Genomic DNA, 24,653 nt, shown 5'->3' on the forward strand with positions numbered 1-24,653 from the left:
GACAACAGATTTCCTTCCTTAAAGGACATTAGTGAACCAGATGGGTTTTTGTGACAATTGACAACAGTTTCATGGTTATCATTACTGAGACTAGCTTTTTAATTCCAGATTTTTTAAGTGCATTTAAATTCCACCAGATGCCATGGTGGGATTTGAACCCATGTACCCAAAGCATTAGCCTAAGCCTCTGTGCTACTATTCTAGTGACATTGCCACCATGCTACCACATAATTTTAGAATTTGGATGCCCCTGGTTCCTTCCAAAGAGCAGCTGGAGACAGTTACAGAAAACATGCAGCAACATGAAAGAACCGTGTTTGGCTAGATTCCCCAAAGTGCAGTACATTGACAGGTCATATAGCAGACATCCTCACATCTGACCTTATGATGGGGCACAAGGAATTATTAGAGTATGGGTCCAACACAGAAGGTGTCCATTCAGCCCATCATATCTATGCTTTCTTTCTGTAAGAGGAACTCAACTAGTCACTTCCCTCCTTTCCCCTGTAGCCCTGCAAATCATTTCGCTTCAGATAATCGGTGAAGCAGCTGATGATGGTTGGGCCTAGGACATTTCCCTGAGGAATGCCCTGAGTGCTGTTCTGGGACTGGGATAATTGGCTTCCAACAACCACCTTCATTCTAGGTATGACACTCGGCAATGGAGAGTTTCCCCCTCATCCCTCCCCATTGACCTATGGGCTCCTTGATGCCACACTTGGTCAAATGTTGCCTTGATGTCAAAGGCAATCATTCTCACCATACCGATGGAATTCAACTCTTGTTGATGTTTGGACTTAGGCTGAAATTTAGAGTCAAGTGGTCCTGGCAGAAATGAGCTGGTTATCGATGAATGAGTGTGCTTGATAGCACTGTGATAACTTCTGCCATTGCTGTGGAGATGATTGAGAGTAAACTGATGGTGCAGAAATTGGCTGTGTTGAATTTTTGTGGACATCTTTGCATATTGATGGAACAGTTTAGCTAGGGGCACAGCTAATCCTGGAGCACAAGTTTTTAACACTAGAGCTGGATAGTTGTCTTTGCTGTGTCCAGGGCACTCAGTCTTTTCAAATGTCACATGGCATGAACGGAATTGGCTGAAGACTTTCAAAATCATTCATTTGACACTTCTATCTGAAGATAGTTGCAAACACCTTAGTCTTTTGCACTCAGGCAGTGGGGTCTGGCATCATTGAGGATAAGGATGTTCATGGAGACACCTTGTTCGGTGAGTTGTTTAATTATGCACCACATCCTTGACTAGATGTGGCAGGGTTCAGAGCTATAACCTGATCCATTGGTCATAAGATCTATATCTATAGCATGCTGCGTCCACTTCAACAGCTAGCACCTCATTGCTCCCAGCATGCTTTTCTACACTCCTCATTGAACCAGGGTTGGTCGGCAGGTTTAATGGTAGAGTGAAGTATTTGCCAGGCTAGGAGGTTGCAGATTATGATTGAATAAAATGTTCTTAAAGAGAGGTGAACCTGCAACAGGCAGGTTGGTCAGGACAAGATCCAAATGTGTTCATGTATTCACGTGTTGGTTCTCTATTATGTGAAGCCTTTTTCCTGCAAGTATATAGAGATAGGGCAATTGTTGGATTAAGAAATATGAGAGAAGATATGTGCCATCTAAGCATGCAGCCCAGTTCTTCCTTTATGTGAGCCTCTGATCTTGCAGTTAATATTTGTTGACAGCATTTTGCTCTTTCTCAAATGTCATGGACACAAGAGTGTTGGTGATACATGGGCCTGGTGTGCTGCTGAAATTCCTCTTGCTTTATAAACTCAGCTCAGGCTGGACTCCATCCTAAATTTTGAAGTTCCATGAACACATTGAGCCCCCAGGATATTCAAGAATGAACGGCTAATTTGTTCACTGGCTGGAATTAATAATGGCACAGTGACGAAGCCAGCATTGCAAGACCACAGGAAGCCTGTAATTAAATGATCTTCTGTCTCTCTTGCACACACACAATCATGATTGTTCTGACAGAGCCACATGGTTTTGGAAGTGTGTGCTGATTTTATGTGTCTAGAGGCATCCTCTTCTCCTCCTTCATGGCATGTCTGAGCTCCAGTCCACTCTCACTCTTTCTCTCTCAGGCAGTCATGTGAGATTTGTTAGAATATTGTGACATACAGCTTCCTGCCAAGAGGCTGGGCTACTGCTCAAGCTGCTGGCTCCGGAGTATGTGAATGAGCTGAGCTGTCAGTGCACAAAGCAGCTGAATCCTGTGTGAGTGAGAGGAAAGGACACAGACTTTTCTCACGAGGACTAGCACTGAACCGTTGCCTCTCCCTCAACACTCTGCACTTAGAGGTCCTGCCTAACACATCTTAATTATAACTGTTCTATAAAGGTAGAAGCTAACAGGAATAACTGAGATTTCACTGTGGCTCCTGAGTGCTGAAGTAATTCTGCACAGGTAAGTCTAAATGACTGTAGCTACATTTTTGGGCTGTTGTTTGAATTTTCACACTGATGTAGCTAAGTGTGCTTTTATGAACTGTATGCTTGCTCTGATCACCGAGGATAGGTTTAATCTGAGTTGCTCATGGATGCACAGATTGGTGCTTAATGTTTCACATTCACGTTGAAGGATCAATCCTTTTGCAGAAATCATTTGGCAAATACAGCGTGACACTTACAAGTGGACCCAATTGCTGTGGTCTAGCTTCAGAAAGTTCAAACTGAACATTTGCATTTCTGTTAAAAGGTACAAATAAGAAGATTGTATTTGTAGACTGAGCGGTGGCTCCTTAAGTTTTGCTTGAACTACATTGTATACACACTGAGCTGTTGATAGCACTGCATTTAGCAGGAGGGAGATTTTATCAGCCTGTTGAGTGAAGGAGATTACAAATTAATTTATGCATTATCTGGTCTGTTTTGTTTAATGAAACACACAGAGACTGACAGAGATCTGGTTCAGTTAATGTCTCCCTCAGTAAGAAATGTAGCAGCCAAGTAATTCCAGTCAAAAGTAAGAAACAGAACTGTGAAGAGCAGCACCACAGTGCTGATACAGCAGAGCCAGAGGACTGCGCTCTCTGGTTTTCACTGCCATTATCTTTTTATGGTAATACAGGGGTTATCATCAGGTGCCTTTTTTTTTAAAAAAAGGACAATCTCATCGACTGTGTTAAGACTTGTGCTTTGAAGGGATTCCTTTCAGGATCGTATCACTTCTAAATTTATATCTTTTGAGAAGCAGGAAAGTTGGGTTCCAAGACCTTGTAAACACCATTAAGGAGGTGCTGTCGATTGGCATGCCTAAAAATTGCCATCTCCTTCCCTCTCCCTCTGCTCAAATAATCTGAGAACAGATCAATGCTATTGGAGAGCCACCCACTTCAGCACAAGTCACCAATCCTAGGCTGATTCCTGGAATGGAAAGGTTGAGGAGGCTGAGCCTTTACTCATTGGAGTTTGGAAGAATGAGAGGTGATTTTACTGTAATATATAAGATCTTGAGGGGGCTTGATAGGGTGGTTATTGAGAGGATTCCTCTCTTGAGGGAATCTAGAACTAGGAGCAAAAGCAAAATACTGTGGATGCTGGAAATCTAGAACAAAAACAAAAATACCTGGAAAAACTCAGCAGGTCTGACAAAATCTGCGGAGAGGGATACAGTTGATGTTTCGAGTCCGTATGACCCTTCATCAGAACTAAGACATATAGAAATGAGATGAACTTTAAGCTAGTAGAAGGGGTGGGACAGGAGAGCTCGATAGGGGGCCAGTGATTGGTGGAGGCCAAGAAGAGACTACCAAAGATGTCATAGACAAAAGGACAAAGGGGTGTTGATGGTGGTAATATTATCTAAAAGATGTGCTAATGAGGACATTAAGGGAAGCAAGCTCGTGGCAAATGGCCCTAGTGTGGGTGGGGTGGGGGGAAGGGATCGATATGGGCTAAAAGGTGGAGATGAAACAATAGATCAAAATAAATTTAAAAATAGGAGGGAAGAGAAAAAAATAGTTGTAAAAAAAACTACCTCGACTACAGCTCCTCACACCCCGCTTCCTGTAAGGACTCCATCCCATTCTTTCAGTTCCTTCGCCTCCGTCGCATCTGTTTTGATGAAGCCACTTTCCAAAACAGTTCCTCTGACATGTCCTCCTTCTCCCTTAACCGAGGTTTTTCACCCATGGTGGTTGACAGGGCCCTTAACCGTGTCCGGCCCATCTCCGCGCATCCACCCTCACACCTTCCTCTTCCTCCCAGAACCATGATAGGGTCCCCCTTGTCCTCACTTATCACCCCACCAGCCTCCCCATTCAAAGGATCTTCCTCTGCCATTTCCACCAACTCCAGCATGATGCCACTACCAAACATATCTTCCCTTCACCCCTCCTGGCGGCTTTACACAGGGATCGTTCCCTCCGGGACACCCTGGTCCACTCCTCCATCACCCCCTATACCTCAACCCCCTCCCGCGGCACCTTCTCATGCAACCGCAGAAGGTGCAACACCTGCCCCTTTACTTGCCCCCTCCTCACCGTCCAAGGGCCCAAACACTCCTTTCAAGTGAAGCAGCATTTCACTTGCCCTTCCCTCAATTTAGTCTACTGCATTCGTTGCTCCCAAAGCGGCCTTCTCTACATTGGAGAGACCAAACTCAGACTGGGTGACCGCTTTGCGGAACATCTTCGGTCTGTCCGCAAACATTACCCAGACCTCCCTGTCGCTTGCCATTTCAACACACCACCCTGCTCTCATGCCCACATGTCCGTCCTTGGCCTGCTGCATTGTTCCAGTGAAGCTCAATGCAAACTGGAGGAACAGCACCTCATCTTCCGACTAGGCACTTTACAGCCTTCCGGACTGAATATTGAGTTCAACAATTTTAGATCATGAACTGTCTCCTCCATCCCCACCCTCTTTCCGATCCCCTTTTTCCAATAATTTATAATTTTTTTTTACAACTATTTTTTTCTCTTCCCTCCTATTTTTAAATTTATTTCGATCTATTGTTTCATCTCCACCTTTTAGCCCATTTCGATTCCTTCCCCCCACCCCACCCACACTAGGGCCATCTGCCACTAGCTTGTCCTGCTTGCTTCCTTTCATGTCCTCATTAGCACATCCTATAGATAATATCACCACCATCAACACCCCTTTGTCCTTTTGTCTATGACATCTTTGGTAGTCTCTTCTTGGCCTCCACCTATCACTGGGCCCCTATCGAGCTCTCCTGTCCCACCCCCTTCTACTAGCATATATTTCATCTCATTTCTATATGTCTTAGTTCTGATGAAGGGTCATATGGACTCAAAACGTCAATTGTATCTCTCTCCACAGATGCTGTCAGACCTGCTGAGTTTTTCCAGGTAGTTTTGTTTTTGTCCCAGAACTAGGGGCCACAGTTTAAAAATACAGGGTCTCTCATTTTGCCACTTGGGGCTGGCAGAGGGAGAGGGAAAGAGATGGCAATTTTTGGACATGCCAATCCACAGCACCCCCTTGATGGTGTTTACAAGGTGCTGGAACCCACCCTTTCCTGCTTCTAAAAAAGATATAAATTTAGAAGTGATACGATCCTGAGAGGAATCCCTTCAAAGCACAAGTCTTAACACAGTCGATGAGATTGTCCTTTTTAAAATAAGGCACCTGATGATAACCCCAGCATTACCATAAAAAAGATAATGGCAATGAAAACCAGAGACCTAGTAGTACAAAACCTCAGTATTGCTGAGAAAAGAGACATGTTGAAGCTTTTCATCTTGCACTCATCAGGACACTTCGCAAGAGTACCAGTACAACAATTTATACTGTATGTGAAGAGTGTTGATTGTTACGCAAGTGGACTCTGGTTGGTAGAGGCATTGCCATGGAGAATGCACCAGTGATGATGACTGTCAGTTAACTGCCACACATGTTGAAATTTAATTCAGGCAGCTTGACCCTGATTGATCAAGGCATTGCCCCAAGGAATGAGTCAGCGAATGGCTGTCACTTATTTTGTTTAGCTGAAACAGGCGCAATGCATGTACATGTTCTTTCTGTCTGCAAAGAACAGGGCCCTGTGTATGTAACTTCCAGTATGTGCAAATGTGCCACACTGCGAGCCCAAGTGACAATCTTAAATTTGGTGTCAGCGTAATTCTTAGCACTGAAGATTATTTAGCAAATGTTGCCCAATCACGGAATCACATCTAATGTTGGGCACTGTTTTGAGTTTTGTAAGCACGGGCTGGTTGGGTACAATCTGTACCTTGCCCATTCCAAATATTCTCCATGACAATGCATCTACCAGAGTCCACTTGCCAACCAATCAGCACTCTCTTCTCAAACCGTATAAATTGTTTTCCCTTTATATTGGTATTCTTGCAATCTGTCCTGATGAGTGCAAGGCAAAAAGCTTTGATATGTCTCTTTTCTCAGCAACACCAAGTCCCATTCAGGATGGAGATGAGGAATTTCTTCTTTTAGAGGGTCATTAGTCTTTGGAATTCTCTCCCACAGAGAGCAGAGGAGGCTGGATCATTGAATTTACTCGAGTCTGAATTAGACAGATTTTTGATTGACAAGAGAGTCAAGGGTTGTTGGGGACAGGAAGGAAAGTGGAGTTAAGGTGACAATTAGCCATGACCTTTTTGAATGATGGAGCAGGCTTAATGGGCAAAATGGCCTACTCCTGTTTCTATTTATGATCCTCAGTACCTGGAGTTCCCCTGTACATGTGCTGATTCAGACAGAACCATAGAGCCATAGAAAGGTTATGGTGCAGAAAGAGGCCATTCAGCCCATGTCTGCACCAGCCATAAAAAGAGAAATAAAAAATTAACGCTCATTTTTAATCCCACTTTCCAGCACCTGGTTCATAGCCTTGCAGGCTACACCACTTTAGGTGCATATCCAGGTACCTTTTAATGAGTTGAGTGTTTCAGCCTCAACAACAACTTAGGCAGTGAATTCCAGACACCCATCACCCTCTGGGTGAAAAGGTTTTTCCTCATGTCCCCTCCAATCCTTCTACCAATTACCTTAAATCTATGCCCCCTGGTAACTGACCCCTCAGCTAGGGGAAAACAAGTCTTTCCTGTCTACCTTATCTAGGCCCCTCTTAATTTTGTACACCTCAATTAGGTCACACCACAGCCTCCTCTGTTCTGAGGAAAACAACCCTAGCCTATCCAATCTCTCCTCATAGCTGCAATTTTCAAGCCCTAGTAAATCTCCTCTGTACTCTCTCCAGAGCAATTTTGTCCTTCCTGTAATGTGGTGAGCAAATCTGTATGCAAAATTCCAGCTGTGACCTAACCAGTATTTTATACAGTTCCAGTATTACATTCCTGCTTTTGTATTCAATACCTCGCCCAATTAAGGAAATCATTCCATATGCTTTATTTACCACCTTATCCATTGTCCTGCCTCCTTCAGGGACCTATTGACATTCACTCCAAGGTTTCTCACTTCCTCAACCCTTCTCAACATCCTCTAGTTTATTGAGTATTCCCTTGCTTTGCTTGCTCTTCCAAAATGCATTACCCCACACTCCTCCGGATTGAATTCCATTTGCCATTTCTCCACCCACTCAACCAAACCATTGATGTAATTCTGGAGACAACAGCTATCCTCTTCACTATCAACTACACGGCCAATTTGTCATCTGCAAATTTCCCATTCATGCCTCCCACATTTAAGTCCAAATTATTAATATGTACAGCAAGGGCCCCAACACGGAGCCCTGTGAAATGCCACTGGAAACTGCGTTCCACTCAAAAACATCCATCAAACATTGCCCTTTGTTTTCTGTCACTGAGCCAATTTTGGATCCAAATTGCCACCTTCACCTGGATCCCAGGGGCTTTTACTTTTCTGACAAGTCTGCCATTTGGGACCTTGTCAAATGCCTTACTAAAATCCATGTAGACAACATCCATTGCACTACCCTCAATCCTCCTTGTTACTAACTTAATAGAATTTTTTGAGGAAGTAAGACATGATCTTTCCCGAACAAAACCACGCTGACTATCCCTGATCAATCCGTGCCTTTCTAACTGAGTTTTTCTGTCTGTTAGAATTGATTCCAATCATTTGCCCACCAGTGAAGTCAGACTGACTGGCCTATAATTTCTCACCTATCCCTCGTACCCCTTTTACATATTAGGACATCAGTTGCAGACCTCCAATCCTCTGGTACCTCGACTGTTTCTAGTGAGGATTGAAAAATGATCCTCAGAGACCGTCATTTCCTCCCTGTCTTTCTTTACCAACCTGGAATACAATAGATCTGGCCCTGGTGATTTAACCATCTTCAAGGATGCCAGTCCCTCCAGTACTTCCTCTCTCATTGTATCTAATATTTCACACTCCTCCTCTTTGACTAGAAAGTCTGCACCATCCCTCTCCTTAGCGAAGACAGAGAGGCAGTACATTCATTGAGAACCCTGCCCACATCTTCAGCATCAACGCACAAGTTACCATGTACATTTCTGATCAGCCTTACCCTTTCCTTAGTTATCCTCTTGCTCTTAATGTACTGGTAAAACATCTTTGGGTTTTCTTTGATTTTACCTGCCAGTATAAATGCTCTTTGCTTTCCTAGTTTCCTTTTTTACTTCACCCTTATACTTTTTATACTTCTCTAGGCTTTCTGCAGTATTAAGTGTTTTGTGACTGTCATAAGCTTTGTTTTTCTGCTTTATCTTACTCTGTATATTTCTGGATAACCAGGGGGCTATAGATTGGCAGTGGCAGCCTTTTTCTTTGTGGGGATACATCTACACTGTGCCCATAGAATCTCACTGTTGAAAACTTCCCACTGATTTGGCACTTGCCCAGCCTCATTTCCGAAGAGGAAAGCTAGAATGTTGCCCCCTCTTGTTGGGCTTATGTGCTGGCTGAAAAAGTTCTCTTGAATGCAGTTGAAGAATTTTTTGCCCTATGCCCTTCACACTGTTTCCCAATTGACATTAGAGTAACTGAAGACTCCAACTATTACTTCCCTCAAATCCTTCAACATATTTGCTCTTTTAACGCCCTTCCACTATTTGGGGCTCTATAGTACACTCCTAGCAGTGTGGCTGCCCTTTGTTTTTTTACTGAGCTCAACCTATATGGCCTCATTTGATGCGTCATTTGGTATATCATCCCTTTTCACAGCTGTAGTCGTTTCTTTAACCAATAACGATACACCCCCACCCTTTTTTAATCCCCCTTCCTATCCTGCCTGAAAACTCTATCCAGGGATGTTGAGCTGCCATTTGTTCCCCTCTAAGCCAAGTTTCCGTTCACACAATATCATGTCACCATGTTATTTATCTTGCAGTTACATATATACCTTTTAACACTGCCAAATTCCTGTGCTATACACTTTTTAAACCTGAACTACTTCTGTCATTCAGAATCACTCACTAATTCTCCATCTCCTGTTCCCTGCTTTGAATTTGCCCTCAGGTTCCCATCCCTCTGCCACACACGTCTCTCCATGAGGGTATTCTTCCCAGTCCTGTTCAGGTGTAGCCGGTCCGGCTTGTACAGGTCCCATCTTCCTCAGAACTGGTCCCAATGCCTCAGAAATCTGATGCCCTTCACCTACACCAGCTTTCCAGCCATGTTTAATTGCCCTATTCTCCTATTTCTATATTCAGTTGCATGTGGGACTGGGAGTAATCCTGAGATAACTGCTTTAGAGGCCCTGCTTTTCAATCTCCTTCCTAGCTGCCTGAAATCCACTTTCAGGACCTCATCCTCTTTCCTACCTAAGTCATTGGTGCTAATGTGGATCAAGACCTCTGGCTTTTCACCCTCCCCTGAGAACAATGTCCTGCAGCCACTCTGACCCTGGCGCCAGGGAGGCAACAGACCATCCTGGAGACACATTTACAGCCACAGAAACACCTGGCTGATCCCCTAACAAATCCTCTACATCACTAGTGCTCTTCCCCTCTTCTTCCTCCCTCTTGTACAGCAGAACCACCTGTGGTGTCATAAACCTGGCTCTGACTGCACTCTTCCGAGGAACCAACACTCAGTATCCAAAATAGAAAACCAACTGCCGAGAAGAACCCCAGGGGACTACTGCACTACCTGCCTAGTTCCCTTGGGCTGTCCGGCAGTCACCGATTCACTTTCTGCCTCCAGGCTCCTAAGCTGCAGCGTGACCACCTCTCTGAACTTGCTATCCACGTAGCTCTCAGCCTTGCAGATGTGCCAGTGACTCCAGGTGCTGCCCGAGCTCCGAAACCCAGAGCTCAAGTTTCTGTAGCTGGTGATAATTCCTGCACGTGGTCATCTAGGGCACCGGTAGTGTCCATGACTTCCCACATATTACAAGACACGCATTCCACACAATCAAGCTGTCCCGCCATTGCTTCAATTTACTTCCCTTATGTTAAACCAAGTAAAATAAAGTTACTTAAACAATTTATTTTACCTGGCCTTGACTTAACTTTACTTCCCTATTGCTCATGTTTCTTACTGAAATCTCTTTCTTTTAAGAAAGAATGTGTTTTTCCAATTTTCAGCTACTTGAAGACCCTCCCTAACAGCAGTTTCTCACCAACCAATGAACTTGTGTTCCTCCTGTGGTGTCACTCTTGGATGTTTTCAAAACTTGCCCTCTCATAGCTTCTCAAATCCCAGTCTCCTGCAGCCTGAGAAAGATAGAGAAAAGAGCTCCTCTCTCCCCTCCTCCCTGAGCTGCCTTCTCACCAAACTTACAGCAATTCCACTAACAGTGCACTCCCATTGAATCAGACCAATTCATATGAACCTTTACAGGTTTCACTTGGTATTCCCCTGAATTGATGTAATAGAGAACTCATCATGAAACCTGCAAGTCAAATGTTCTCCAGCATCCCACAGTTTCTTATTCGTTGAACTCAAATCCTTGTGTTAGCAACTGAAGCAGAATCAATTCACTCCAAAAATTGATAGGAAATGTACAGAAAGCTTTGAAAAACATTGAGGCAGAGGGATGATCAAGTAATGTTCTTTCAACTTATTTAATATGCGCCAACCAGCAGTTGTTATCAGTCACTTAGTACTTGCTGTCACAGTGATGATAGAATTAATTAGAGCCAAAAACATCACATTCAGAGTAAAATAAGTAAATGAATATCAGTTTAATACCAGGCAACCTTGGCTCAGAATGAGCAGAAGAAAATAATCATATGCATTCTATTCAACAAACCTTTCAATGTGGGATCTTAGAAAAGGTAGAAGTAGATTAAAATCCCAGCTTGGAAAAAGCTTTGGAATTCACTCCCAATACCTCTGCTAACCCAAATCTCTCTTATTCTACATGAAACTCCAAAGAATGCCAATCTTGAACCCACAGAATCAGAATCCTCTGCCCACACAGAGCCCATACCAATCCTCTGCCCACAGAGAGAAGATAACAAACAATCCTCTACCCACAGACAGTCTGTATTATTCACAATAAGAGGTTGTGGTGGAAGAATTAATCCAAGCTGGTCTTTTGGTTCAAGCTGGTTTATTTTCAAGAAAGCTCCTCAGCTCTACTGAATTCCAAATAGCTCCCACCCAAAGTGTTCCTGCTTTCTCTTTTTATTGTTTCGATGGGATAATCAATGTCCATCATCTGTTTAACTAGCAATTGTCTTTAACAAGGTGATTGCCTTGCAGTGTGATTATTTATACATTGACAGATTCCCCTCTTTTCTTTTTAAATTAAAACTTTGAAAAAAGCTTAAAGAACGCTTTTTCTTAAACAAACAGAAGGAAATAATGTCACATATTTCCACATCTATAGTTCCCAGGTTTCCATTACCAAATCATAAAACAAAAAAATTTTTTTCATTGCATCATTATAACATAAGATACCCCTCTTCCAATACATTTAATCATTTCTTAGAGCAGGCACTTTTTGTCAAACAGTCTGATAGTTGGTGACTTGTGTCAACCCATTGTATCTTACAGATCTCTCTTTTCTCTAATTTATGCTGGCTAGGTCTATTCGTAGCCTTTTATCAGTGATACTTTTCGTGGAATGAATGTTGTCCCAAAGAGATCGGTTATCAACATAACATTCTATGGGCAAACTTTTCTCACATTGCCCCTTATATAATATTGCTGTCAGTATATTGGATAAGTAAACCCCCATATCTAATGTTTCTACCAAGGCCAGCGTTTCAGCAGTTAAGGCGCTTTTCCCTACCTTTTTTATTTTCTTGGCCTCCCAAGCCAGCGGGCAACATTTATCATTCTTTGCCACCAAGAATATGATGAACCCTGCTGTGCTAGAGTACCCATCTGGAAGATTGACATGTGAAGCATCGCTAAAAATGACCAACCTCATATCTTCCAGATCACCCAAGGCTGGAAACTTCAGCACACATCTCTCAGAATTTAATTTTTTAAGTGTTTTATTTGCTCTCAGAACTTGCTCAACTGTAGCACGTTTCATCATAGTGCTCAGCTCCAACACATCATAACTTGTGTCTGGCCTAGTCTGAGTGCACAACCAGTTCAACTGCCCAATCAAACATCTCAACTGTTCCGTTTCTTCCTTGGAAGCAGGATCCTCTTTTTGTGAGGATCTAACCCGAGTTATTGGGATATGATTAACATTTTCTAGAGAAGATTGTTGATTCAATGTCACTCCAAACTTGCTCTGCTTAATGTCTAAACCTATGCATTTAAAGGCCCCTGAAACCTGACTTCGGACCTTGAATTCCTTCTTTATCTTCTCGATTACCCATTGAGCCTTCCCACAGGAAATCATCAAGATGCATGATAAAGATCCCAGCTAGTTTCTCCTTAAGGTACCAGTAGAACATCGAGGGCTCTGCCTTTAACTAAATGCAACCTGTTTTCAACAGGACAGACCTCACGGTAAAATACCAAACTCTTGATGAATCATTCAACTCATAAACACACCTGTTCAATTTCCACAGCTTTCCTTCTAAATCCCCGGCTTCTTTGGGTGGTTTCAAAAAAACTTCCCTTTGAAACTTCTCCCCCTGTAAAAACACAGCCTTTATATCAATTGATTTGCACTCCCAGGAATAGGATGCCAAAATAGCTCAAAAAATCTTCAAACTCTCTTTCCCCGCAGTAGGCGAGTCCAATCTGACATCCTGATCTCCTAATCTCTCTTCAAAGCCTCGGGCTACTAATCTCGCTTTGGCCTTATATGTGTGTCTGGGAGTACCTTTCCTGTACAGATCCATCTATGAGATAAAGCTGGCTGTCCTCTGTCAGGTATTTCAGAATATACTCCAAATTCCTTCCAGCTTTCTAACTCTTTCAGTTTGGCTTCCTTTATCCGCTTGCTTTCCAATTTATTAGCAGTTACTAGAATCTTTCTAAGGGCTTCTACTCCTATTGAGATTGCTAGTTTGCTCTCTAGTCCTCCTTGTTAAGCTACGGCCTCCACTCACATTCCTCTCCCTTTCTGAGCTACTACCCTTTGAACTTTCTCCCATGCGAGCAGAACCCCGTTCTCAAGTCCGTGATTTTTTCTAGGGTCACGCCCACTTTCTGGTTCCCTGTCAGAATTCATACTGCACTTTCTGCGTTTCCACATCTTTACCTCCATTTGCCAATCGATAGGCCTTGTCTCCTGTCCTTCATCCTGCACATTTAGCCAATGTTTGTATTTACCATTGGCCTTTTCTGCTCTCCCTATGATGGTGGCATCCCTCCACACACTAGTCCCTTCTGGCATGTATGTTACCTTTGTACCTAATTTGGGTAGTTGCCCTTTTGGATGAATAGCGTTGTCCTGTACCTCAGTATTACTTTGTTCATAGTCAGTCAACCCTGTATCTGCCATTGTCTGCTCCTCATAACTACCCAATGTGTGTGTATGTGGAGTGCATGGTGCCTCCTTGCGTTCTATGTCTTGTTCAGAACCTGTAAAGATTAACCGTGAAGAATGTACCCTAACAGTTTGATTACCGTTTTGCACAATTACTACTTTCCCATCACTCCCTACTACCTTGCCAGGCCCTTTCCACTCTTTCTGTCTTTCCCTTTTATAATATACCATGTATCCTTGTCTAAACTGTATTCCTGATGGTCTTATGCGGTGCCGTAGGGCCCAGCGAACTTTCTCCGAAACCTCAGCTTTAATGAAAGCTTTTCTACCTGCATGCAAAGCGTTCAGATGAGCAGAAAAGGTGGAGCAGTGGGAGCATATGACAACATCGAAGGTAACTTCGGATTTCTTCTACACATCAACTGGTATGGACTGCACCCCCCAAACAATTTACAGAGAGTGCCTTGCATGCAATGCCCATGCTAGCGCCGTTTGCAATTTACAATCTGATTGATCAGCCAATATTTTATGTAACATGTCATCGATTACCATCATTACTGAACGGGCTCTCAGCTGCAGTAACTATGATGTTTAAATTTTCGTACATATCTCAAAATTCATCATTGGGGAATTCCCCACCATTATCTGTGAGGAACTTTGCTGTTCCTAATCACGTTCCTATCTTTTTCTCCTTATTGACAATGGTCCTTTTGTCTTTACTATGTATCACAGTGAATAGGCTAAATCTGGTTGCCAAATCTATGAAATGTATTAAAAAACTACCCCTATCCTTGTCCCAAACTTTCAAGTTCATTGCCACTGCATCGTTAAACTCCCTGGTTAGTGGCAGCTCACAACAGGATGCAGTGGTATCTTGCGATATTTAAGGCAAATTTCACACTGAGCAGTGATTTGTTCTGTAAGGTCATCAAATCCTTTATTGACCACTCCCGCATCTTGAAGTAGAGTCTTCAGTTTCTGTGGTGCCGGATATGCAAACTATCTATGTACTTTCCAAATGATCTTCTTTTTGTCCATCAAATTCTTATTCTCAGCAGTTAACAAAACTTCATGAACTTTTTGATGAGAAATCTCTGGCTTCCTTAGTGGCAAGCAGTAATGGCCTGACCAAGTCAAATGTAGATCCACATTTTTCCCAAACACGGCTGCTCTATTATTCTTCATATCTAGCGTCATCTGAGCCTTCTTCATCGCAGATCGACTTAACAATAGTGGTATCTCACTAGAAACCACAGCAGTACTGATAAACAGATTGATCCCTGCTATCTTAGAAGGGAGGACCACTTGTTTGGAGGATGTTAATGTATTGTCATCTCCGAACCTGAAGCAGGTAGAGCTTTCATACTCCTTGACCTTCCACCGGTCTGCCTCATCGAGAGACTCCAGACAGCAGTCAAACCAATCCATGCCCCACACAGTAGAAGTGTACAGAACTGCACAGTTGAAGGAATCTACCATCAAGATACTCATCACCAGATTCAAACTCTCAGTGATCAATACAATTCCATCATGGCAGTCACCATCATCATTTTCAGTTTCAGATGAATCCATCTCGTGGGTCACTTCAAAAACACGATTCCTTCTCTGTGGACAGTTCATTGCGTAATAATACTGGGAATCACACCAAAAACACCGATTACCATTCCCTGTGTATTCTTTGGGTATAAATGCCTACAGTCACAGTGCCAGACACACTTTTTGTCCCAAATCTCAAATTGGTTAGGGTTACGACCATTTTCAGACCTCTTGTCATTAACCCCATCTTTGTATTGGGATCTTTGTTTAATATTTTGTGGACCTCAAAATTCGGCCACCATTGAATCCTCTATCTTTTGTTTCACAGCAACATTGTTCGCATTTGCTAAGAAAGTGGCAGGGAACGGCTGTTTCCCCAGGAATTGTTTTAAGGCAGCAGCCATTTGATCTAGGAAAAATTCTTTCCCCGGAACTGAACCCCTGTTAGCACTAAAAGACTATCAACGTGGGAAATGCGAGCACAATCCAGTAATTTAAATGCCAATACCGATTCCGGTGCAAGATTGGTACAGAGTCTGTGCCAATCCTCTACCCACAGAGATTTTGTACCAATCCTCTACCCACACAGAGTCGGTACTAATCCTCTACCCATACGGGATCTGTAACACTCCTCTACTCACTGAGAGTCAGTACAAAGCCACTACCCACAGAGAGTCTGTACCAATCCTCTACCCACACAGAGTTTGTACCAATCCTCTGCCCACAGAGAGACCGTACCAATCCTATACCCACATTGAGTCTGTACCAATCCTCCACCCACACAGAGCCGGTACCATCCTCTACCTACACAGAGTCTGTACCAATTCTCTACCCACACAGAGTCTGTATCAATTCTCTACCCACAGAGAGTCTGTACCAATCCTCTACCCACACAGAGTCAGTACCAATCCTCGACCCAACAGAGTCTGTACCAACCCTCTACCACAGAGAGTCTGCACCAATCCTCTATCCTAAGGGAGTCTGTACCAGTCCTCTATCCGAAGGGACTGTGTATTAATCCTCTACCCACACAAAGTCTGTACCAATCCGTGACCCATAAAGAGTCTGTACCAATCATCTACCCACACAGAGTCCGTACCAATCCTCTTTCGACAGAGAGTCTGTACCAATCTTCCTCCCACACAGAGTCTGTACCAATCCTCCACCCATACAGAGACTGTACCAATCCTCTACCCACGCAGAGTCTGTACCAGCATTCTACCCTCACAGAATGTGCACCAGTCCTCTATGCATAGAGAGCCTGTGCCAATTTTCTACCCACAGACTGTCTGTCCCAATCCTCTACCCACACAGAGCCTGTACTAATCCCCTACCCACACAGAGCCTGTACTAATCCCCTACCCACACAAAGCCTGTACCAATCCACTACTGCCACACTGAGTCTGTACCAGTCCTGTACCCACCCAGAAACTGTACCAATCCTCTACCCACACAGATTCTGTACCAAACCTCTCCCCGCAGAGAGGCTGTACCAATCTTCCACCTACACATAGTCTCTTCCAATCCTCTACCCACAGAGATTCTGTACCAATGCTCTATCCACAGAAAGTCGGTACCAATCCTCTAGCAACACAGTGTCCGTACCAATCCTCTACCCACACAGAGACTGTACCAATGCTCTACACAAAGAGAGTCTGTACAAATCCTCTTCCCACAGAGACTCTCTAACAAACCTCTTCCCACAGAGACTGTACCAATATCTACCCACGCAGAATCTGTACCAATCCTCTACCCACAAAGAAACCACCAATCCTCTATGCACACAGAATCTGTACCAATCCTTTACCCAGACAGCGTCTGCACCAAACATCTTCCGACAGTGAATCTGTACCAATCCTCTATACAGAGAGTCTTTATCAATCCTGTACCCACACAGAGTCAGTACCAATCCTCTACCCAGAGACAGACTGTACCAATCCTCTACCCACACAGATTCTGTACCAATCCCCTTCCCGCAGAGATTCTGTACCTGTCCTCTACCCACACAGAGACTGTACCAATCCTCCACCCACCTAGAATCTGTACCAATACTCTACTCACACAGAGAGTCTGTACCAATCCTCTACCCACACAGAATCTGTACCAATACTCTACTCACACAGAGAGTCTGTACCAATCCTCCACCCACCTAGAATCTGTACCAATACTCTACTCACACAGAGAGTCTGTACCAATCCTCTACCCACACAGAATCTGTACCAATCCTCTACCCACACAAAGTCTGTACCAACCCCCTTCCCACAGAGAGTCTGAATCAATCCTCTATCCACAGACAGTCTGTACCAATCCTCTACTAACACAGAAAGTCTGTACCAATCCTCTACTAACACAGACAGTCTGTACCAATCCTCTACCCACACAGAGTCTGTACCAATCCTCTATCCACACAGATCCTGTACCAGTCCTCTACCCATAGAGAGTCTGTACCAATTCCCTACCCTCAGAGAATCTTTGCTATGCTTTACTGAGAAAGAGTCTGAATCAATCATTTGCCACCAGATTCTATACCAACAAAGAGCATCTACTGGGCCTACCAGTGGTGTGAAAGGAAACCATTTATCCAGTTCAGCCTCAGAGATTGGCCTGGGAATGCCTTTGATGTGTTCAAATTCTACAATATGGGTATGAATACGAGCGGAATTCTGATGTTATATTGTGTTAAATATACGGTTATTGACATTGGTTAGTCTCCTGAATAAGCTCTCCATAGCTACACAATAAGTATTACTTGCCATACTGAGTAAACAGGACCTTTTGTGCAGGGAACAACACCTAACCTGCCAAAAAGCAAGGGCTTTGCACAGTCATGTGGACACTAACCCTTACCCTCCTGATTAAAAGTATCGCTGTATAATTGCTGTCATTAATTTTACCTTATCAAATAAATGAACTCTGTACAGGTACTCAGATTAACCCTTACCTTTCTGAATACAGCTACAGGCTTTAACCCTTACCCTGCTGAATAGCCAGCAACTCTGTTTGGTAGCAGTCATTAAATAATCCCTACACTACTGAAAGGAACTCTGTATAGTTACAAAGCCATTGACCTGTACCTTACAGAATAAACAGGAACTCTGTACAGTTGCAGTCATTAACACTTGCCCTTTTGTAAATGGATGTGTTGAATTTACAGGGACTGAAATGTAGTTAGCCTGGGTTCTGCCCTGTCTTCACCATGTCGCTAACTGATATTCCACCAGAATTACTTGATTTATATTTCTTTTATCTTGCTTTGCTTTGCAAAGCTCACCATAGAAATATCCAGAAAATTGCTGTGCGGCTGTTTCATTGTAGAAGAATATGAAGTTTTAAAATTGCGATGTGGCAGTCAAATGTTTACATGCTGTGTAAAAAATCAGGATTGAGTGAATGGGCTGTATTGGATGCAGCAGGACTTTAATCAAGTTGTGCTCACCAGCACTGTGTTTCTGAAGGACCTCAGCAGCTTGTCATTCTTGCTTGAGAATCTGACACCTTCCAAGCTGTCAGTGCAGGGATCCCTGCACAGGAGAGACAAGACATGGATTATCCATATAGAACAGACCAATTAAAAGACTGTCTAAGATGTAAAGGGGGTTATTGTGCCAATAGCAGATCTGTTAAAAGAAAATGGGGAGCAGGTGAGGAAATATTTTGTATTTTGTCAGGGTATGGTGTCTAATTTTTAAAATGTATCACACTCAATGTTTGTGACAGTGTTCATCGAGAAACAGACCCTGAAGCTTTGTTGTTCAATTGGGAGAGGAAAGTTAAGCAGCATGCTTCATGATAACATAAAATTAAAGGCAGCAAATTATCATACAGAAGTCAAAAGAATTGTACCAAAACACAAAGGATTATTTTGGCTAATAGTTGCAAACAAGTATTAAATAGGTGCTGCGATAATAAGACACATTTGCTTGAAAGATTGAATCAAGCATAAATTTTGGTCCTATCAGATTACCGTTATTTGAACTTGCTGAGAGGTTCTCTGGCTGAGACACAGACAAACATCGCAGGATGGCTAGGGACTGAGTGAGTGGGTGCATGGGTTCACGGGTATGGCACTGGAGGTGCAGGTTCACAGGCATGGCACTGGAGGTGCAGGTTCACAGGCATGGCACTGGAGGTGCAGGTTCACAGGCATGGTAGGTTCACAGGTATGGCACTGGAGGTGCAGGTTCACAGGCATGGCACTGGAGGTGCAGGTTCACGGGCATGGCACTGGAGGTGCAGGTTCACAGGTATGGAACTGGAGGTTCAGGTTCACAGGCATGGCACTGGAGGTGCAGGTTCACGGGTATGGCACTGGAGGTGCAGGTTCACAGGCATGGCACTGGAGGTGCAGGTTCACGGGTATGGCACTGGAGGTGCAGGTTCACGGGTATGGCACTGGAGGTGCAGGTTCACGGGTATGGCACTGGAGGTGCAGGTTCACAGGCATGGCACTGGAGGTGCAGGTTCACAGGTATGGCACTGGAGGTGCAGGTTCACAGGTATGGCACTGGAGGTGCAGGTTCACAGGTATGGAACTGGAGGTGCAGGTTCACAGGCATGGCACTGGAGGTGCCTGTTCACAGGCATGGCACTGGAGGTGCAGGTTCACGGGTATGGCACTGGAGGTGCAGGTTCACGGGTATGGCACTGGAGGTGCAGGTTCACGGGTATGGCACTGGAGGTGCAGGTTCACGGGTATGGCACTGGAGGTGCAGGTTCACGGGTATGGCACTGGAGGTGCAGGTTCACAGGCATGGCACTGGAGGTGCAGGTTCACGGGTATGGCACTGGAGGTGCAGGTTCACAGGCATGGCACTGGAGGTGCAGGTTCACGGGTATAGCACTGGAGGTGCAGGTTCACGGGTATGGCACTGGAGGTGCAGGTTCACGGGTATGGCACTGGAGGTGCAGGTTCACGGGTATGGCACTGGAGGTGCAGGTTCACAGGCATGGCACTGGAGGTGCAGGTTCACGGGTATGGCACTGGAGGTGCAGGTTCACGGGTATGGCACTGGAGGTGCAGGTTCACGGGTATGGCACTGGAGGTGCAGGTGGAAGAGGTCCAGAGACGGGGAGATTTTCTGTATTGGCAGGGGGGAGGGTGGTGAGCGGGAGGCAATGGTGTAGTGGTATTGTCACTGGACTGATAATCTAAAGACCCAAGGTAATGCTCCGGGAACCCAGGTTCGAATCCCACCACGACAGATGGTGGAATTTGAATTCAATAAAAATCTGGAATTAAAAGTCTGATGATGACCATGAAACCATTGCCGATTGTTGTAAAAAAAACATCTGGTTCACTGATTCCCTTTAGAGAAGGAAATCTGTCACCCTTACCTGGTCTGGCCAGGCCCACATGTGACTCCAGCAATATGGTTGACTCTTAACTGCCCTCTGAACAAGGGCAACTAGGGATGGGCAATAAATGCTGGCCTAGCCAGCGATGCCCACATCCCATGAATAAATAAAAAAAACCTGGACATCCCTGAAGGAAAAGGGTCGTAGCTGGTAGGTAATGGAGGGGAGATGGAAAGTGATGATGGGTTGGGGATGGTCAACAGTGACGGGGGAGAGGAAATGGGTGACTGGGGGAGGGTAAAAGATGGGGGAGTTCACAATGCAGTGAAACCAGACCATACTTGCTAAATCTAAAGTGAAATGAGAGTGGTGGTGGGTGAGGTCAAGTGCTGCATGGGAGTGTGATCAGTGGGTGGGCGGAGATGCAGGTCAGCTCAGATGGACAACTGAAAGTGAACCCCAGCAGGCAGCATTGAAAATGCTCAGGACATTGAGATGAGTGTGAAATGTAAAGGATCCGTGTGTGTGGGAGAGTGCTTGCACGAGGCTCTGAAAGGCCCTGCCACACACACACTTTTCCCTCCAGAATCACTCATGGACCGGCTGCTCTCCCTGTGGTGATGGGTCTTCCAGGCTGCTTATTTCCATCTCATCATTGGAGGAGGAGTCCTCTTGGCTGGAGGTGAGGACGTGGATGGAGCTGAGGGACTGGCCGGCTGAGGGTGTTGGTCCCTTGGCAGAGGTCCCTGTGAATCAAAGTAGAGATAATTAGTGCTTGGCAGCAGAGTCAAAAGCAGGAGAGAGAGCACTCACAATTGCATTGAGAGAGGGGTGATGTGGTGCAGGATCCTCACGTGGGTGTTCACTGCCGACCTCACCATCATCACAGGCACGGTCTACATCCTCACCAGTCAGCGCGATGGCACGCTTTTTAAAGTGACTGAGGGGCCTAATTTGGGCCACTCCACCCCCCCCACTCCAGTCTGGGATCTCTCCCTGCTGATGTGAACCGGCTTCTGAATGAAAACAGATGGAGAGAGTGCGAGCAGGACACATGGCACTGTATAGAATGTTTGTGTGGTGAGCGGAGCCTTGGACAGGATGAGGATGTGAGCTCCAGAGGGTATGAGCCTGATGGAGATGTGAGGGTGTGTCTGAGAGTTAGTGGTGTAGTCCCTTGAGGTGTGAGATCATCTATGGATGTGTGATGGGTTTGTGAGTGTGTGAGTTGAGAGTGATGAGAAGAGTGACTTACCCTGGTGGAACAGATAAGACCATTCAACTTGTAGCAGCACTGGGTGGCTGTCCTCTTTTACAGAGCATTGACATTGACCCCCGCTGCCACCGCCTCCAAAGCCTGATTGGTAATGCCACTGCCCATCCTGCAGCCATGGCAGGGGTAGAGGACATCACGGGAGGCCTCCACGGCGTCCAAAAGGCGTTCCAGTGATGAGTCGCTAAACCTGGGGGTTGCAGTCTTCTTACCTTTCACGGACATTATCCCTGCAGTAGTCATGGTCTGGAAGCATTGAGAGGTATGCACATGGCTGGACTTTAAATATGGCAGCCGGTGTGATGAAGCGGCGAGGTGATGGTGGGCGGGCGAGTGAGAGCCCGCGTACTATCGAAATGGCGTGTTTCTCGGGAATGCGTAAGTAATGAAGCGGGTTTGGAATGATGCGGCATGAAAACCCGCCATCGTGGCCAACGGGTAAAACATGATTTTACTGACCCGCTACCGCACTTAGTGCAAATCTGGAATGATTCCGCCCTTAGTGTCTGAATGTGCTAACAAAAATCACCCCATAATATTCCCACTATGCATTTACAAATCATCTGAGCTTGGTTGTCTGAATACATGGAGTTAATTTTGCGAATTCAGCCCTATTATATCAGATCTGATCAATATTACAGATATCAATGCAGAGCGCAATGTTTCTTTGTTTGCAAAATCTCTCACATCTCTTACACACCAACTTCCTTCTCTCTTCACTTTAATAAATTTGAAGCCCAAATTCCCTTTTCATTTCAAACCTTTCTCCTTCTGAGCAGATCGTAATTCCAGCTCTGAGTTATATTTCCAAATATGAGCATCTTAGGGCAGTCACAGGGGAATAAAAAGGGGTAAGGTGATGACAGATTGTGCCAGTACATTGATACTTACAAAGATGAACCTAAAAGTGACTGAGAAGAGTTGAGATGGAAGAAAAAACATTAGTCATATCATGTGAAGTGAGTGCATGAAGATGTACTGAGAGCTGGGGCTTCATCAGTGAGTCCATCACACTGGTGAGCAGCAGAGAGATGGAGAGACATACTGGGCGCAAACATCTACTCTCACTCCTCCCAAAGCCAAAGCAGTGAAATGAAGCAGATCCACTGTAAGAAGCTGAGGGGAAGTCGACAATGGCAGGGCCAGAGAAGACCTGCCACCAGCCGGTGGACCCCACACCTGATGTGTTTTATGCAGAAAGTAGAGAGCAAAAAGTGGAAATGTTTTCCATTCTCCAGCCCACATCTCCCTTATCTCTGTAAATATAAAATCTACAACAAAATAAAGTGGATAGGGTATAAACATATTGTTCTTAGCTGGATGATCACTCTCCTATATATTGTGTTAATAAAGTGCAGGCAACGAAGAAATGCTATTACCCCAAATAAACTAATGTTTGATCCTGCTGAGGAACCTCTCCTTCCTGGCCTCTCTTTCCAGTCCCTTATTCCTCTTTTCCCTTTCCCTTTTCCATAATTAAAAAAGAGATTGAAGGCACCTGCCCAGAGGTTTCCAGCGGCGTGATACAATGACAAAAGTGAGACAAGTAAAGGGACAAAAGGTGGGTCTAGAGGATGGCAGAATCATGAATAGCCACTGTCTGAAAAGAAAACAAAAGAAAAAGGGGTGAGAAAAAACAAAACCAGCAAAAAAAAAGGGAAACAAATTGGGGGCAGGGATTAATGAAATTTTTGAACTCGATGTTGTGTCTGACAGGCTGTAAGAGCCTAATCAGAAAATGAGGTGCTGTTCCTTGAGCTTGCCTTGAGTTTCATTGAAACACTGTAGAAGGTTAAGGACAGAGATGTTAGAGTAAGAGCATGGTGGAGAATTAAAATGACAGGCAACTGGAAGTCTGTAGTCACACTTGCAGATTAAATGGGAGTGTTCTACAAAACAGTAATCTAATCTGTGTTGAGTCTCACTAAGTAAGCAAGAACCATAGACCGTGTTTTGTGCTGTGCTTTGTGATAGAATAGGGAACTATAAGTTGATTAGAGGCTATATTATGACTTCAGTAATTACTTTAGTGCCAAACTGCAATTAAATCCTTGTATATTGATTAAAACAAATGCATAATTTATGTCTCCATTTGATTGTAAAGTGCATGTTTCACACACTCTTGTTACTGTATCACATTCAAGGCTTTCCCAACCCTGTACATGGGAACGAGCAGTTCCATGTTAACTTCTTTATCAGATGTGTACATATCATTGTGTGCAGATACTCATGCTGTAAGCCTATTCTGAGATATGCACCTTTCTGACTCAAGATCAAGTTTAATGTCTTATTACTAACACTGTGGATCGTATTTGTGAGAGCAACAGCTTCTGGCATTTATGTAATGTCTTGAGTGCAACATCCCAAGGAGCTTCACGGGAGAGTTATCAAACAAATTTTGACATTTGACAGGAGATGTTAGCACAGGTCAAAGATTTTACCGTACATTTGAAAGGAGTTGAGGGAGGTTTGTTGGGGGGACTTCCAGAGCTTAGGGTCTAGACAATTGAAGGCTCAGTTATCTATGGTGATGCAATTAAAATTAATGATGCACAAGAGGTCAGAATTGGATGAGCACAGAGATATCTCGGAGAGTTGTAGGGCTGGCGGAGATTATATAGACTATGGTGAGACCATTGTGCAATTAGAAAACAAAGATGAGAATTTGAAAATCGAGCCATTTCTGAACCAAGAGCCAAATAGGTCAGTGACAACAAGGGTGATTGGTGAATGGGACTTGGTGTGAGTCAGGATATAGGTAGCAGGGTTTTGGATGAGCTCAAGGTTGCAAAGTGTGCAAGG

At 44.4% G+C, this 24,653-nt stretch overlaps 1 protein-coding gene across 1 annotated transcript in view; it reads left to right on the plus strand.

Moving 5' to 3' along the window:
• The first annotated feature begins 2,203 nt into the window (after window positions 1-2,203).
• Window positions 2,204-24,653, plus strand: part of LOC144684211 (tetraspanin-18B-like) — a 242,555-nt gene continuing 220,105 nt past the window's right edge. The window contains exon 1 of the mRNA XM_078547850.1: window positions 2,204-2,437. The gene's annotated coding sequence lies outside the window, so the exon portion shown is untranslated. The remainder of the gene's footprint in view (window positions 2,438-24,653) is intronic.

The sequence above is a fragment of the Cetorhinus maximus genome, chromosome 9 (genome assembly GCF_964194155.1).
Source record: "Cetorhinus maximus chromosome 9, sCetMax3.hap1.1, whole genome shotgun sequence".
Lineage (NCBI taxonomy): Eukaryota > Metazoa > Chordata > Chondrichthyes > Lamniformes > Cetorhinidae > Cetorhinus > Cetorhinus maximus.